The 13,709-nt window shown below is 54.7% G+C and overlaps 1 protein-coding gene across 1 annotated transcript in view; it reads left to right on the plus strand.

Moving 5' to 3' along the window:
* Window positions 1–13,709, plus strand: part of CELSR1 (cadherin EGF LAG seven-pass G-type receptor 1) — a 133,735-nt gene that overhangs the window by 6,385 nt on the left and 113,641 nt on the right. The gene's annotated exons all lie outside the window — the stretch shown is intronic.

Below are 13,709 nucleotides of genomic sequence, written 5' to 3' on the forward strand. Positions count from 1 at the left end.
AGTGAAGTGTTACTGGCTTCCGCGGGTTTACAGCCAAACCCTGCAGCCTCCAGTGCGTTATTACTGCCCCGGAGGTGCTATAAAGAAAAGCCCAGTGGTCCACTAGGTTTTGTGGGAGCCAAGCCAGGATGGGGGTGGGGGGGCGTGGTGGTACCCGCGATGGACGTACTCAGGAGAGCCGTTCCCTTTGCCTGGCTGGGGGTTTTACTGTAATCTTTCGACTGTGAGCAGAGAGGGTTGATGGCTTGATGTGGCCCACTGAGGACAAAACACTGAAGTTTTTTTTGTGGGGGGAGGTGATGAGGTTCATATATATATATTTATTTATTTAATGGAGGCACTGGGGATTGAACCCAGGACCTTGTGCTTGCTAAGCACACGCTTGGCCACTGAGCTATCCCCTCCCCTCTCCTGAAATTTTTTGGATTCTGAATATAGTCCCATTCAAATAGCTGCCATTTTTGGATGACATCCAGCGACACAAGACGTTCGTTTTATACGCGACGGTTTTTGAACGAGGTTTAAAATTCTGTGCTGGGGCTTTGCCCTCTGAACGTTGGTAACAGCCATGTTTGCGTTTTTCAAAGCCGCATGGGTAGCAACCCGATGGGACTGTCGCGTGTGGAGCCCGCTGGTTAGTCCTTCTAGATGTTGGTCTTATAATAACGCGGACGTTTTAAACTCGGCTTGAACGTGTGTGTGTGCCTGAGGCTGTCGAGCTGCGAACTGCCCATCCCAGAACGCGGCGTTGGAAAGCGACCCTGTGCTTGTGGGCGTGCGGACCTGTGGATGTGGGATAAGCAGCGCTGGTGGGGTGAAAATGCTTGGGCGATGAGTCATTCAGACATGTCAGAAAATACTGAAACTTCGTGAAACACAAGATTGAGTCACCTTTACCCGTTTACTTTGGTCGGGAGGCGCTGGGATAAAGTCGTCGGGGCTTGCTTGATAAAGTTTTATAAAGTGTTTGCTGAGTTAAATGCAGGATATCGTAGGGACTTTGAAATAGACGCTTGCCAACAAGGAAGTTGGAGGACGGGCATTGTACTGGGCCGCGTCGGAATGCATGCATTGTTTTTTTTTCTGAATCCCACGGGCTGGAAAAGGATCAGACCAGCTTAAACCACGTCAGTTGTCAGGCTGGATTCTCCAGTGACATAATCTGCCCCGGGAGAGGTAGGTACTTTGAGAAGCTGGTTAACTGTCTCAGGGCTTCAGTAACTTGGAGGTAATCACTTGCCAACGTACTTTCAGAAACAATGGAGTGTTTGTTTAGTGAGCACCTATTGTGTGCCAGACCTACTATGTGCCAGGCCCTGTGGCCCCTGTCCTTTCAAATGTTGGGTGGGGACAATGGGATAAACAGGGAACCAGATTCAGGGGGATGGAGGTGCGGGAGAGGGTGGGCATGGGGACGCCCCCGGGCCAATGTGTGACAGGTCTTCCTGGCCGGGGGACCAGGTGTGGCGGAAGCCCTCTCCCCCCGCCTGGAGAGGGCTGACTTTTGGGGAGGTTTGGGGCTGAGTGGTGCCTTTTGACTGAAGCCTGGGCTGCTGATGGGAAGAGGGCTCTCGGGTGAGCATGGAGGGTGGAAGAAAGGTCCGAAGTGGGGCTTGGTCCTGCTCGGGGTGGCAGTGGAGCGTGGGTGAATGGAGGGGTTAGGGAGGTGAGGATGGGGTCCGTCAGCCAACGTGCTCCTCGTGCTGGGAACTCCCCCGACCCCGAGCCACCTGTCTGAGCACTGGGTCTGCTCCTGCAGCGGCCCCGTCAATGAACAGTATCAACTCCTTGAGGAGCAAACCAGGGTCCCAGAGGCTCCACCCACCTGGTGGGGGAACCTGGCTTGTGGTGGAAGCGCTGGGATCTGAGCCTCTCCCAAGCCGTGTGCTCTCAGGCTGTGCTTTTGGGAGCATGTAGCTGAGGATGGGATGAGGAGGCGCGTGCACCAAGGGAGGACCACAAGGCTGCTTTGGACCCCGGGTGGCTGGGCCCCTTTGACATTGTCGTGAAGATGGTTGGACATGCAGGTCTGAGCAGGAGAGACCAGCTGGGGTCACAGCCGGAGGTGGTGAGCTTGGCCTCGAGGGTGACAGAGAGGCCATCATGGCTGAGGGTGGTCAGTGACCCGTCTGCAGGGGTGTAAGGGCACTCGGGCAGGGGACACCTATGGTGGGGATGGGGCTCAGGTGCAGCCTGGAGGAGCCGTGGCCTGAGTAGGGCTCTTCATGAGAGCTGAGGCCAGAATGACCACCCGTAGGAGGGAAAAAACCGAGGGTTTGGGGCCCTAGGGACTGAGAGAGTGAGAGCCTGAAGGGGGTCACTGGTGGCAGATGCCTTCTGGAGTTCAGGGAGCCTCAGGACAGAGATGGGACTTGGGTTAGCCAAGGGGAGGTCCTTGGTAGTCTCCATGAGACCGGGGTGGTGGGGGGCTTGAGGAGCAGAGGACTGGGTCGCCAGGCGTGGGTGAGGTTCAGAGGGAAGGCTGGATGGCCGTGGGGACGTGGGCTGAGATGAGGGCCCAGGGAGTGGACCAGTTAAGGTGCACAACATCCTGGCCCGCCCTGTGGCTCTACCTGCTTGTGCAGGTGTTCAGGTGGCTATGATGGTGGCACTGGCACCTTTGGGGAGCACTGGACAGGGGGATAAGCCTCAGTGGCAGTTGAGTGACTGTTGTGGCCGGGGTGTAGACGGAGCAGCAGGAATGGGGCGGGGACGGCAGCGTCGGCTTCTTTTTGAGTCACGGGGCCTGTGATGGAGGAGCAGGGGCAGGGGAGGATGGGCAGGGGCTGAAGGCCAAGGGGACCTGGACTCATGAGGGAGGACTGGGGCTCCCCTCTCAGCACTGGCTACTTGGTAACGTTGGGTCTCTGCTTGGGCCCCCCTCCCCCTACCAACTAGGGTGACATGGAGCTGATTTTTTTTTTAATCTTGGAAAAAATCCCCCTCAGAAGGAGGGGTGGTGTTGAAATCACATCTGAAAAAGTGACTGGTGTTGGGGATGCCAAAACTCTATCCAGGGCCTGGTGTCACCACTGAGAGTACGCGTTGGTCTGGGCTGATGCACACACCTGCCCATTTTGACACTTGAGAGCAGAAACCTGTTAAGGAAGCAGGTAGATGTGATGGTGGGTGTGATGATGGGTGTGGTGGTGGATGGTGGGTGTGATGGTGGGTGTGATGGTGGATGGTGGGTGTGATGGTGGGTGTGATGGTGGATGGTGGGTGTGATGGTGGCTGTGATGGTGGATGGTGGGTGTGATGGTGGGTGCCAAGGCCCTAGTAGCCAAGTCTGCCTCCCCTCCCTGGGGCATGTAGTGTGGCTCAGGGCCATGGGGCCTCCATCTCTGCCAGCACTTGGATGCAAACAAAAGTAGATTTTATCATGTGGGGCAGAGAGTATGGAAAATATTCCTAAGTTTGGCTTGATTCTTTTCAGCTCTCAGCCTTGAGGGAAATAGTTTGCGGTTTTCTTCTTTTTGTCCTGTAACCTGAACACCTAAGTTCATGCAAGAGCTCTCCCTGAACGTTGGGTGGAGGAGGGGACAGTAAATAACCCTCTTCCCTTCTGCACGTTTGTTTTGGAAGGGTAACCGGGGTAACCTGAGGAAACAAGGAAGGGTTGGGGTCCCGGGTGGTGACAGTCAGAGGGAACATGTGTATGGTTCATGGGGGACAATGGTGCCTTTCTCCTCTGCTTTGCCCTGTGGGCCTGGGGCCTTGCGCACAGTGGGTGCTCAGCACATCTGTGGCTATTTATAGAGTGGTCCAGAGAGGTGCGGGGGCGGGGGTCATGCTCCCAGGCCAAGGGTGGCTCCCCTGCCTTCATTTGAGGGGCGGCGGTGCAGAGGCAGGACACCCCCAACTGCCCCTCTCAGCTTCTCGTGCTCGGCTGGGGGGTTTAAAAGCCCTGGGTGAAAGAAATGGACTTTTTTCAGGAAAATTCCTGAATGTATGGATTCTCATGCTTCTGCTTCAGGTGAGAACGGGGGGCTGCCTGGCTAATCAGCTCACCCTTTCGGGCATGAACGTTCCGAAGCTGGGAAAGGCCCAGCACCAGGCTTTATCGTTTTCCCCACCTGCTGAGTGTCTCTTGTCTTGACGTCCAAGGCTTTTTCTTAAACACACAGATTTAAGCAACTACTTTTAACAGCAGATTATGTAGAATAGTCTTTCCTTCCAGCCACCCCATCACAGGGTGTTAACCTTTGCTGTCATGATAGGGAGCACGTGGGCCAACACAGAGGGTCCCTCGGAGCTGGGGGCCTTGTTCAGGGGCTCGGGAGCCCACGGGGGACAGTGGCCCCCGTCGAAGGGGCATCATGCCGGCCCTTGGCTCATGGGGTCGACTGGGGACGTCACAAGGTCAGCTACACAGTGTCTTGGCAGCGGGCAGCTGGCTGCTGGGACTGGCTTTGTGGTCACCTTTCCACGTCCTTCTCTGTCGGGCGCCTTGCGTGAAGGTGACCTAAGCTGGTGTGCTTTCTCCGTGAATCTTGTGGGAGCCGCTGCCCCGCCCCGCCCCTGTCATGTTTCTGCTGAAAGCGTGGACACTCTGGGGTCCCTCTGTGCCTTGTGCTGGCCTTGGGGAACTGAGGGGTTGTGGGCCCCTCTCTGAACTGCCCCCCTCCTGCTGTGGCTTCGCGGTCAGGGGGTCAGTCCCTGGCCTCCGCACACCGGGAGGGCCTGCGGGGGAGGCTGGCCTCAGAGCCAGATAGCGCGTCGGGGGTGGTCCCATGAGAGCGCGGCCGCCGCACCGCGCTGGTTTGTGTGCCTCCCGCTTCTCAGGCGTGCGCCTGGGGTCTGCCCGCATCATTGCACCGGCATCGCGAGGACTACCCATTTCACAGTGAAGAGACTGAGGCTGGCCAGCTCGTGTGTGTGTGTGTGTGGGGGGGGGGGGGCAGACCCAGCCCCTGCTTTATGAGGGCTCTAAACACTCTGCTGCCCCTCCCCTCCGATGCCCACCTTCGGCCAGTGGCTGAGCCCTGGGAGGGGGAGCAGCCCCTGGGGCACAGGTCTGGGGATTTCAAAGATGGACACTCACTGCCAGTGACCACATCGCCCAGAACAGGAGGGCTGTGGGTCATGTTTGTATCCTGCCTGATTCCATGGGAGCCCTCAGCCCTTTGCTGACCCCACCCCCACCCTGGGTGAGCAGAGTGGGGAAGAAGGGGGTCCTGGGTAGCTGTTCCTGAGTCTCTGTGGGGTCTTCTGTGGTGGAGCTGTGTCATAGGAAACTGGAGTGCAGGACTGGTGTGCACCAGGTGTAGGGAGGAACCAGAGCCAGTGCGGTGGTCAGACCAGAGCGGGAGGGGACACTGAGGAGGAGTTCACACTGAGCAGCCATCTGATAAGCCCTCGAGGGGCCTTCTAGCTCCAAGAGCACAGATTCTGCTGACCAGGGAGCCCTGCCCGCCTGCCTGCCTGCCTGTCTGCTTTCCCGCCCTCTCTCTCCTGAAAAATCTATCAATCAAAATTTTTCTAATAGTTTGTTTTTACTGCCAGTTCCATAACTTTTAAAAAAAAACTTTTTTGAATCTCTAAAATATCTAATCTAAATGATACTTGGTTAAAGTAAACGAACAGCACCTAGTTAAATAAAGTCATGTGCTGTGTTAGCGTTTGGAGATAAGAGCGTTCTTGCAGGGCAGTAAACTTTTATCGGTGAGTTGACATTTGAAGCCCGTTTTCACAGTGCAGTCGTTCCGCTGCCGTGCAGCCCGGCCCCGGTCCCGGTCCCAGCAGCGGTCTTGCGTGTGTTGCGCCCCGTCTCCGGTGTTGCAGAGTGTGAGCTTTCCCTGGTTAGGACGCCTGGGTTGCATGCCCTCGTGCTGGCTGCTGACACTGGTCAGGGTGGCTCTCTCTGGACCTCCGTTCCCCAACTGAAATAGGGAGAGGGGGTTGGTCATTGCCCGGAAACCTCCTGACTCCGCCCCATGTCATCCTGTGAGTGAAGGGTTGGAAAAACAGAATTCAGCCTGGGCTGTGGCTTGGGAAACCTTTTTCTTGCCACTTCGTACCTTGCAGGTGCTAAGAAATGATCACACTTAAAAGCTGCCACGAAATATTCTCAAATCCTGTGTCTGATAAGAGGTTACTGTCCAGAATACGGAAGGAAGTCCAGCAGCTCAGCAGCAGAGAAACAAACACCCTGATTTAAAAATGGGCAAAGGGCCTGATGGACATTTTTCCAAAGAAGAGAGACAGACCGTTAACAGGCACATGGAAGGATGCTCAGCATCTCGGCTCATTAGGGAAATGCAAATCAGAACCATGGGGGACACCACCTCCCATCTTAGGATGGCTGTTATAAAAACAAAACCAAAGTACAAGGAGGTATCTCCTCACATCAGTCAGAATAGCCATCATTAAAGAGTCCACAAGTGATAAATGCTGGAGAGGGTGTGGAGAAAAGGGAACCCTCCTACACTGTTGGTCAGAATGTAAATTAGTGCAGCCACTATGGAAGACAGCATGGAGGTTCCTTAAAATACTAAAATAGACTTACCATATGATCCAACAATCCCACTGCTGGGCATATATCCAGAGGAAAACAATTCAAAAAGACATGCACCCCAGTGTTCACAGCAGCACTGTTTACAATAGCCAAGACGTGGAAATAACATCAAATGTCCACGACTGGATAAAGAAGCTGTGGTATACTTATGCAATGGAATACTACTCAACCATAAAAATAATTAATGCCATTTGCAGCAACATGGATGGACCTGGAGATCGTCATTCTAAGTGAAGTAAGCCAGAAAGACAAAGAAAAATACCATATGATATCACTTACACATAGAATCTAAAAAAAAAAAAAGGACACAAATAAACTTATCTACAAAACGGAAACAGACTCACAGACATAGAGAACAGACTTACGGTTTCCAGTGGGTAAAGGGGGTGGGAACGGATAAACTGGGAATTCGAAATTTGCACCTCTTGAGGAGTGATGGAATGTTAGCTATCTTGATTGTGGCGGTGGTTTCCTGGGTGTAGACATCTATCAAAATTCATCAAGTTGTACATCTGAAATATGTGTAGTTTACTGTACAGGAATCATACCTCAATAAAGGTGTTAAAAACAAAACAGTGTTGGCGAGGATGTGGAGAAATTGATGCCCTTGTGCTCAGTTGGGATTGTAAAATGGTGCGGTTGCTGGGGAAAACGGTAGGGTGGTTCCTCAGTAAATTAAACATAGGTTTGCCATAGGATCCAGAAATTCCACTTCTGGATGTACACCCAAAAGAAGGGAAAGTCGGGTCTTGAACAGACGTTTGTACACGTGCCCTCCAAGGTCTGGGTCGGGGCAAATATTTACAGTGTCTTGGGGTTGCTCTGGACCATCCCATGTGAGGTTCCTGCTGGGCATGTCCACTGCCTGGCGGTTTCCTCTGGAGCTTTGCCTGGGCTGTGCACAGAGGATCTTAGTTGCAAGTTCCTCGCCCTGCCCAGCCCTCTCTGTGCTCCCTCTGGAAGGTTCCACATCATTTGCAGACTTTTACAGGCTGCAACCCGGGCTTAATTCCAGCCTCCTAGGAAGCCAAGGGACTTGTGAGGCGCTGGATACTAGACTGAGTGAGAGTCAGTCCCTTAGGGTTACAGACCTGCTGTGTCAGTTTCCAGGGGCTGCTGTGACGGTCCCACAAACCAGTGCCTTAAAACAACGGGCATTTCCTCTCTCAGTGTGAAGGCTGAGAAACCAAGGTGTCCCCAGGAGCTCCCTCTGAAGCTGCAGGGGAGGGTCCTTCCTGCCTCTCCTGGGGGCTGCCAGGCTCCTTGGCTTGTGGCTGCATCACCCCGGTCTGCCTGCCTCTGTTGTCACCTGGCCTCCTCCCTGTGTGTTGGTGTGTCTTCTCCTGAGTAAGAACTCCCATCCTGTTGAATTTAGGGCCCTCCATCTTTTTTTTTTTAATTGAAGTATAGTCAGTTTACAATGTTGTGTCAATTTCTGGTGCACAGCGTCATGTTTCAGTCATACGTGAACATACGTGTATTCCTTTTCATGTACTTTTTCATTATAGGCTACTGCAAGGTATTGAATACAGTTCCCTGTGCTACACAGTGTAAACTTGTTGTTTATCTATTTTATATATAGTAGTCCCTTTCTCCTCTGATAACCATAAGTTTGCTTTTTATGTTTGTGAGTCTCTGTTTTATAGATGAGTTCATTAGTGTCTTTTTTTTTTTTTAGATTCCACATATGAGTGATATCATATGGTATTTTTTTTCTCTTTCTGGCTTTCTTCTCTTAGAATGATGATCTCCAGGCCCAGCCATGTTGCTACAAATGGCATGATTTCATTCTTTTTCATGGCCGAGTAGTATTCCATTGCATGTATACACCACAGCTTCATTATCCAGTCAGCTGTCGATGGACATTTATGTGGCTTCCATTCTTTGTGACTTCATCTTAATTTGTATCTTCATTACATCTGCAAAGACCCTATTTCCAAATCAGGTCATGCTCACAGGTACCAGGAGTTAGGACTTGGACCTATCTTTCTGGGGACACAGTTCAACCCACAGCACCTGCCTTCAAACTCACGCCCATCACTCTTGATTTCTTTGTGTGAAATTGGTGATGGAGGCCTACTTTCCCAGAGGGACCCACAGTTTGCCCACCCGAGCACCTGGAATGCGCACGGGTCTCCCTTATTGTAGTGACCCATCCGGACCCTGCCTTCTGTTCTCTTTTCCCCCAAACTCCTCTGTACATCGTGCCGGATAAGAGTCCTTGTTGGTTGTGTTCACACAGGCTCCTAACTCTGAATCGTTTAGGAGATCACAGGGGCCTCTGGGCCGCGTGGCCGTGCTCGCGCCTGGGGAAGGAGGGGGAGCGTGTGTGCAGTAAACAGAAGGGAGGTGTGGGGGGCAGTTGAGCCTGTTTTTTTTTAAATTTTTTTTTCTGTGGGGGGAGGTAATAAGGTTTATTTGTTGTTGTTATTATTTTGATGGAGGCATTGGCGGGCGAACCCAGCACCCTGTGTGCGCTAGGCCTGCGCTGCACCCCGGCCGCCCCGCCGGAGGTGACAGCGCTCCCGCTTTGCCTTTTGCGCCTTGTGCCCTGGGAGTTGCCTTTTCAACTTGGCCTCTCTTCTAAGCATGGAAAATTTTCTAATGTGTCGTTGAACGCTCCCCCAAACCTTCAAAGAAGAGAGATGGAAAATATTAAGGTTTATTGTTCTGAGAGATTTCCTATGTATCCGGCATGTGGCCGTCGGAGGTCAGGGGTGCGTGTGCACGTGTGTGTGTGTGTGTGTGTGTGTTTGTGTGTGTGTGTGCAGGACAGGCAGTCCAGTGCAATGAGTTACGGCGTGTGTGTGTGAGGACACCTCACTGTGGAACAAATGTACCCGAGGAAGTGGGGTTGGGGGCCGGTGGTTCTGTGCCCGGACTATTTAGCCATTTGCTGCTAAATAGAAAAGGACAGGAGTCAGTTTTGGGGGAAAACCAGGCGGAGGTGGCCCTGAAGGCAGGAAGCTGAGGGCTCCAGGGTGGGGACAGCTGTCCATGTCCCCGGTCTGGCTGGGAAAGCCATTGTGTTTGCTTCCAGATCCCTCTTTCCCCTCCCCTTGTTTCTGTCCCTCATTGACCTGCCATTTTTTGAACCAAAAGTGCATTTGGGACAATGTGAGAACTGACCAGCCTCCTTCAGGGCCAAACTGGTTTGTGGCTGCTCATTTTTCTGCAGCTGGGGGCCCTGGGAGGGGTTTCTGTCTCCCTCTGTGTCATGACCCCATGGGCGAGGGCCGCCTCGGCCAGGACGCCCTCCAGCCTGCTGCCCCGGAACCAGCAAGTCTCTGTGACTGCGCCCTCTGGAGCGGATGATCCCAGCCTCCGGGTCTTTCCCCTCTAAGCCCTGCTTTACAACCAAAGAGGGCGTCAGGAGGCTCACCCGGCGGTGATGCAGGTTTAAGTGGGATTCCAGCAGTCGGTGGCAGGTAGATTTGGGAAGCAGGGAGGGGCTGTGCAATGGTGAGCACACGGCTTCCTGGTGCAGCCCTGGGGTGTGACCTGTGTCCTGAGTTTGTTTTTAAACACTGTGCGAGGCGGGGAGGGTGTAGCTTAGCGGTAGAGCACGTGCTTAGCATGCACAGCATGCACGAGGTCCTGGGTTCTGTCCTCAGTACCTCCATTACAAAAAATAGATAAATGAAATAGGTAAATAAACCTAATTACCTCTCCCCCCTCCAAAAAAAAGAAAAGAATATCTGGAAAAAAATACACACTGTGCCAGCTGGCGAGAGGCGGAGAGGATGGAGGAGGAATCCCGCTGCAGAGAAGAGCTTCTCCACGTGTCTTTCCCTGCGGTGTCATTTCACAAGGTCTCACACTTGCGTCACCACAGTTGTGGGTGCTGTCTGATGCTGTTCTCTGGGTCGGCTTCACAGGTACTTTTAGGGAGGAAGCCTTTAGTGCTGCCAACCAGTGGCACGGGTTAAACGAATTCAATTGCCTGGGGTTGTGATTCCTGAGGCCAGTCTCATTTACCGTGTTTGCACACGTGTGCGTGTGCACTGCAATTCACTGACCGTAAAAGCCCCTAACCTAGCCACCGTGAAGTGGACCACCTGGTGGCACTGGGGACATTCTCAGTGCCCTGCAGCCATCATCCTGGCTAGTTCCCAACATTTTCATCACCCCGACTTGGATGATTTTTGGTTTACTTTATTGATGTCTGAAAAGATATTGTTAAATCAGTAGCCTTAGCAATGCTGATGGGTCAGGACTGGTTGCTGTTAGCAGAGCGGTGGTGGACTGTCTGGTGGGAAGGGAGGCAGGTGTCCACTTCATTCTCATGGGGCCTGTGCTGCTGGGGGGTCTGGGGTGCTGGAGGCAAGGACCAGGGACCCCTGCTTGTCTGCAGGGGCTGAGCTGGAGCTTCTGCCCTAAGAGCTGGAGACACAACTTTGGGTCTCCACCTTGCCCTTTGCTGGCCGCCTCTCTGCTGGCACCGGAGTCACCGTGGGACCCCATGCTCCAAGGGAGCAAGTCTCAGGCAGAGCAGGCCGGATGGTCACCTTGATGTCCCCTAGCCTGACAGTCTGTCTCACATGATGCCCTGGACTCCATCTGCGTCCTCGGGCCTCATGACTCACATTTGGATCTGCGGCCCAGGGTGCCCCGTCCAGAGCCACAGGCCTGCCCACAGCTTGCTCTCTGTCAGATGGGTCTTCTGGAATTGTCTTGTCTCCTCCCCTCCCGCGTGCTGTCCTGAGTGCTGCCCACCTGTTAGCCTGCCTGCCTCTGGGCTTATCCAGAGTGTAGCCCCGCCCCCTACCTGCCTCCTACCCCGCCCACCTGGACTAAGCAGATATGTCTGCGCCTGAGGCTTTATTCAGCTTTCGGACCTTGTTCCTAAACGGAATTCTGCCTCCCACGCCCCACCGCAGTGCCCCACCTCCCAGGGTCTCAGCCTCAGCTCTGACGGCACCAGCTCCTGGAGACCTGGCCTGGCCCAGTGGCACTGGCCAGCGAGTTCCCAGAGCTGGGTCACCCGGGATCCCCACCTCGGGGCACTTGCTCATGGGACAGATGCTGGCCCCTGCTGCCCACCGGCCTCCCGTGAGCATCTTCTGTATGCCTTGGTGCTCCGTCCGCCCTGCGTCAGCCCTGCTCCTCCTGCTGTGCGAGTCACCTCTGCAAGTCAAGGCCTCGTCCTCCTGGGCAGCCTGGGTCTCAGCGAGATGTCCTTCCTGTGAACTTGTGGCCACCTTCGGCCCATCAACATCCCAGAACTTGGCATGTCTGCCTGCCGGCCTGCTTCATAGACGCCGCGGCCCTTGGGGTGCTGGTGAGGCCAGTCTGGGTGAGCGTATTTCTGGAGGGGGAGGGCTAGCACTGGACACAGGAAAGCTGATTTTCCAAGGTGTTCTCTAGACTTCCCTGCTTTTGAAAAGCTAAGTTTATTAATTAGATGAACCACTCAGCGTCCATTTGAGGAAACATTAGTCACTCTAGGTATTTCAAACAGAAAGGAAATTGACTCAGGGAATCAGAGCTAGAAGCAAAACCTGCTCCCCCATCCTCTCCATCTCTGCCTCTGCTCCGTGGGGACAGGTGGCCACCTTCTCTGGGCTGTCCAAGCCACCCAGGAGTCAGTGACTCAGGACATTTCTTTAGCAGCAGAACTTTTCACAGGAAATCATAAAATGAACCATTCCAGCTGGGTGCTCCCCGGGGTTGGTGGGGGAAGGAGTCCCACCGGGCATCACGGGAGCACGTGGGCCCCTGAGGGGATGGACAGGTGAGACCACAGTGTGGAGGGTGTCCACATGGGTCCCTGCCCGTGGGGTGGGTGTGTGACCGCGGCCTGAGTTCTGAAGGTGACACGTGCTCGAGGTAGGGTGTTTGGAGTGGACACTGGCGGCCCAGAGCAGCACTGGGCACTGACCCGCTGAGCTGGAGGGCTGGAGGGCTGGAGGGCTGGAGGGCTGGGGGTCTGGGGGGCTGAGGGGCTGGCGGGTATGGGCAGGCCCCTGGAGGTGGGATGGAGCTCCAGTTTTTCCTGCAGCGACTCGCTCTCGTTGACCAGGTGGGGATGACTCAGGGAGTCAGCACCACAGCCCGAGGCTCATCATGCTGCAGGCCGAGCTGTGAGCTGAGGCCCGGTCACGGGACACCTACACGACTGTGGCCGTGTTCATGGGGTGGAGGGTGGCCTGAAGTGCTCAGGCCGGAGCCTGAGGGTGTTGGACGACCCCCACTTCCATGTGGATGTTTCTGTGTAAGGCATCGGATGTCCTGGTGTGGACAAGGACGCCAGCTGACCTAGGCATCCTGAAAAACCTAACTCAGGACTGCAAAGAGATAAAAAAAAGGAGATAAAAATCCACATTTTGGACTTGCAGACTTCCGGATTGTTTCGCCCAAAGTGACCGACAGACACTGTCTCCCCTGTGTTGTCTGACCTACAGAGAATAAAATCAGCAGTTAGACACAGCCGCTCTCCAAGTGCCTGCCTCCTGGCAGCCTGGGGGCCGTTGGGCTGGGGGCTGGGATCCGGGCCAGGCTCGGGCCAGCTCAGAGACCTCAGGGCGAAAGTGACTCGTGCCTCCCTGGAGCGCATGTGTCCTGGTGGAATTGAAGTAGGTGATGCTGAGGGAGGAGGAGAGGAACCTGTCACCCCACAGGCACGTGGCCAGCTGCGGGGCGCTCTTACCCAGTGCCTGGGCCGAGCAGTGAGCAGCGAGCTGGGGAGTTACACCTAACGGCCAGGAGACACTCTCAGAGGCAGCCAGGGCCTGGGGCTGCCGCGTGGTCGCTGAGGGTGCCCGCTGGTCAGCGGGAAAGGCGACTCATCCTGGTGCTGCCCCACACCTGGGAGGTGCCCTCACTGGCCCCCAGCCCTCTGCCCACCTGCTCCCCTAGTCCCTCTGCTGTCTGCCCTCAGTGTCCCCCCTGGGTGCCCCATTAGGCCTTAAGGGCCCTCGGGGGGCATGGCACTGCAAAGTGTCAGCTCCACTGCCCTGAGATCTCTCTGCCTTGGATGCTCAGCTCAAGGTGAAGGCAGCGTCAGTGTTTGTTGAATGAATAAGTGACCGCGTGCCAAAGAAACTTAGCATCGTTAATACGATGCTAAGGGGAAGGTTTACTCCGTATCGTGCTCTGCCCGGGAGGCTGACGTGTGGCACACGCTGTCCAAGTTGGGATTGAAGAGCCTTGGGGAGGGGGACTGTCAGGAGCCTTGGGTGCGAGCTGATCT

The sequence above is a fragment of the Camelus dromedarius genome, chromosome 11 (assembly GCF_036321535.1).
Source record: "Camelus dromedarius isolate mCamDro1 chromosome 11, mCamDro1.pat, whole genome shotgun sequence".
Taxonomy (NCBI): Eukaryota; Metazoa; Chordata; class Mammalia; order Artiodactyla; family Camelidae; genus Camelus; species Camelus dromedarius.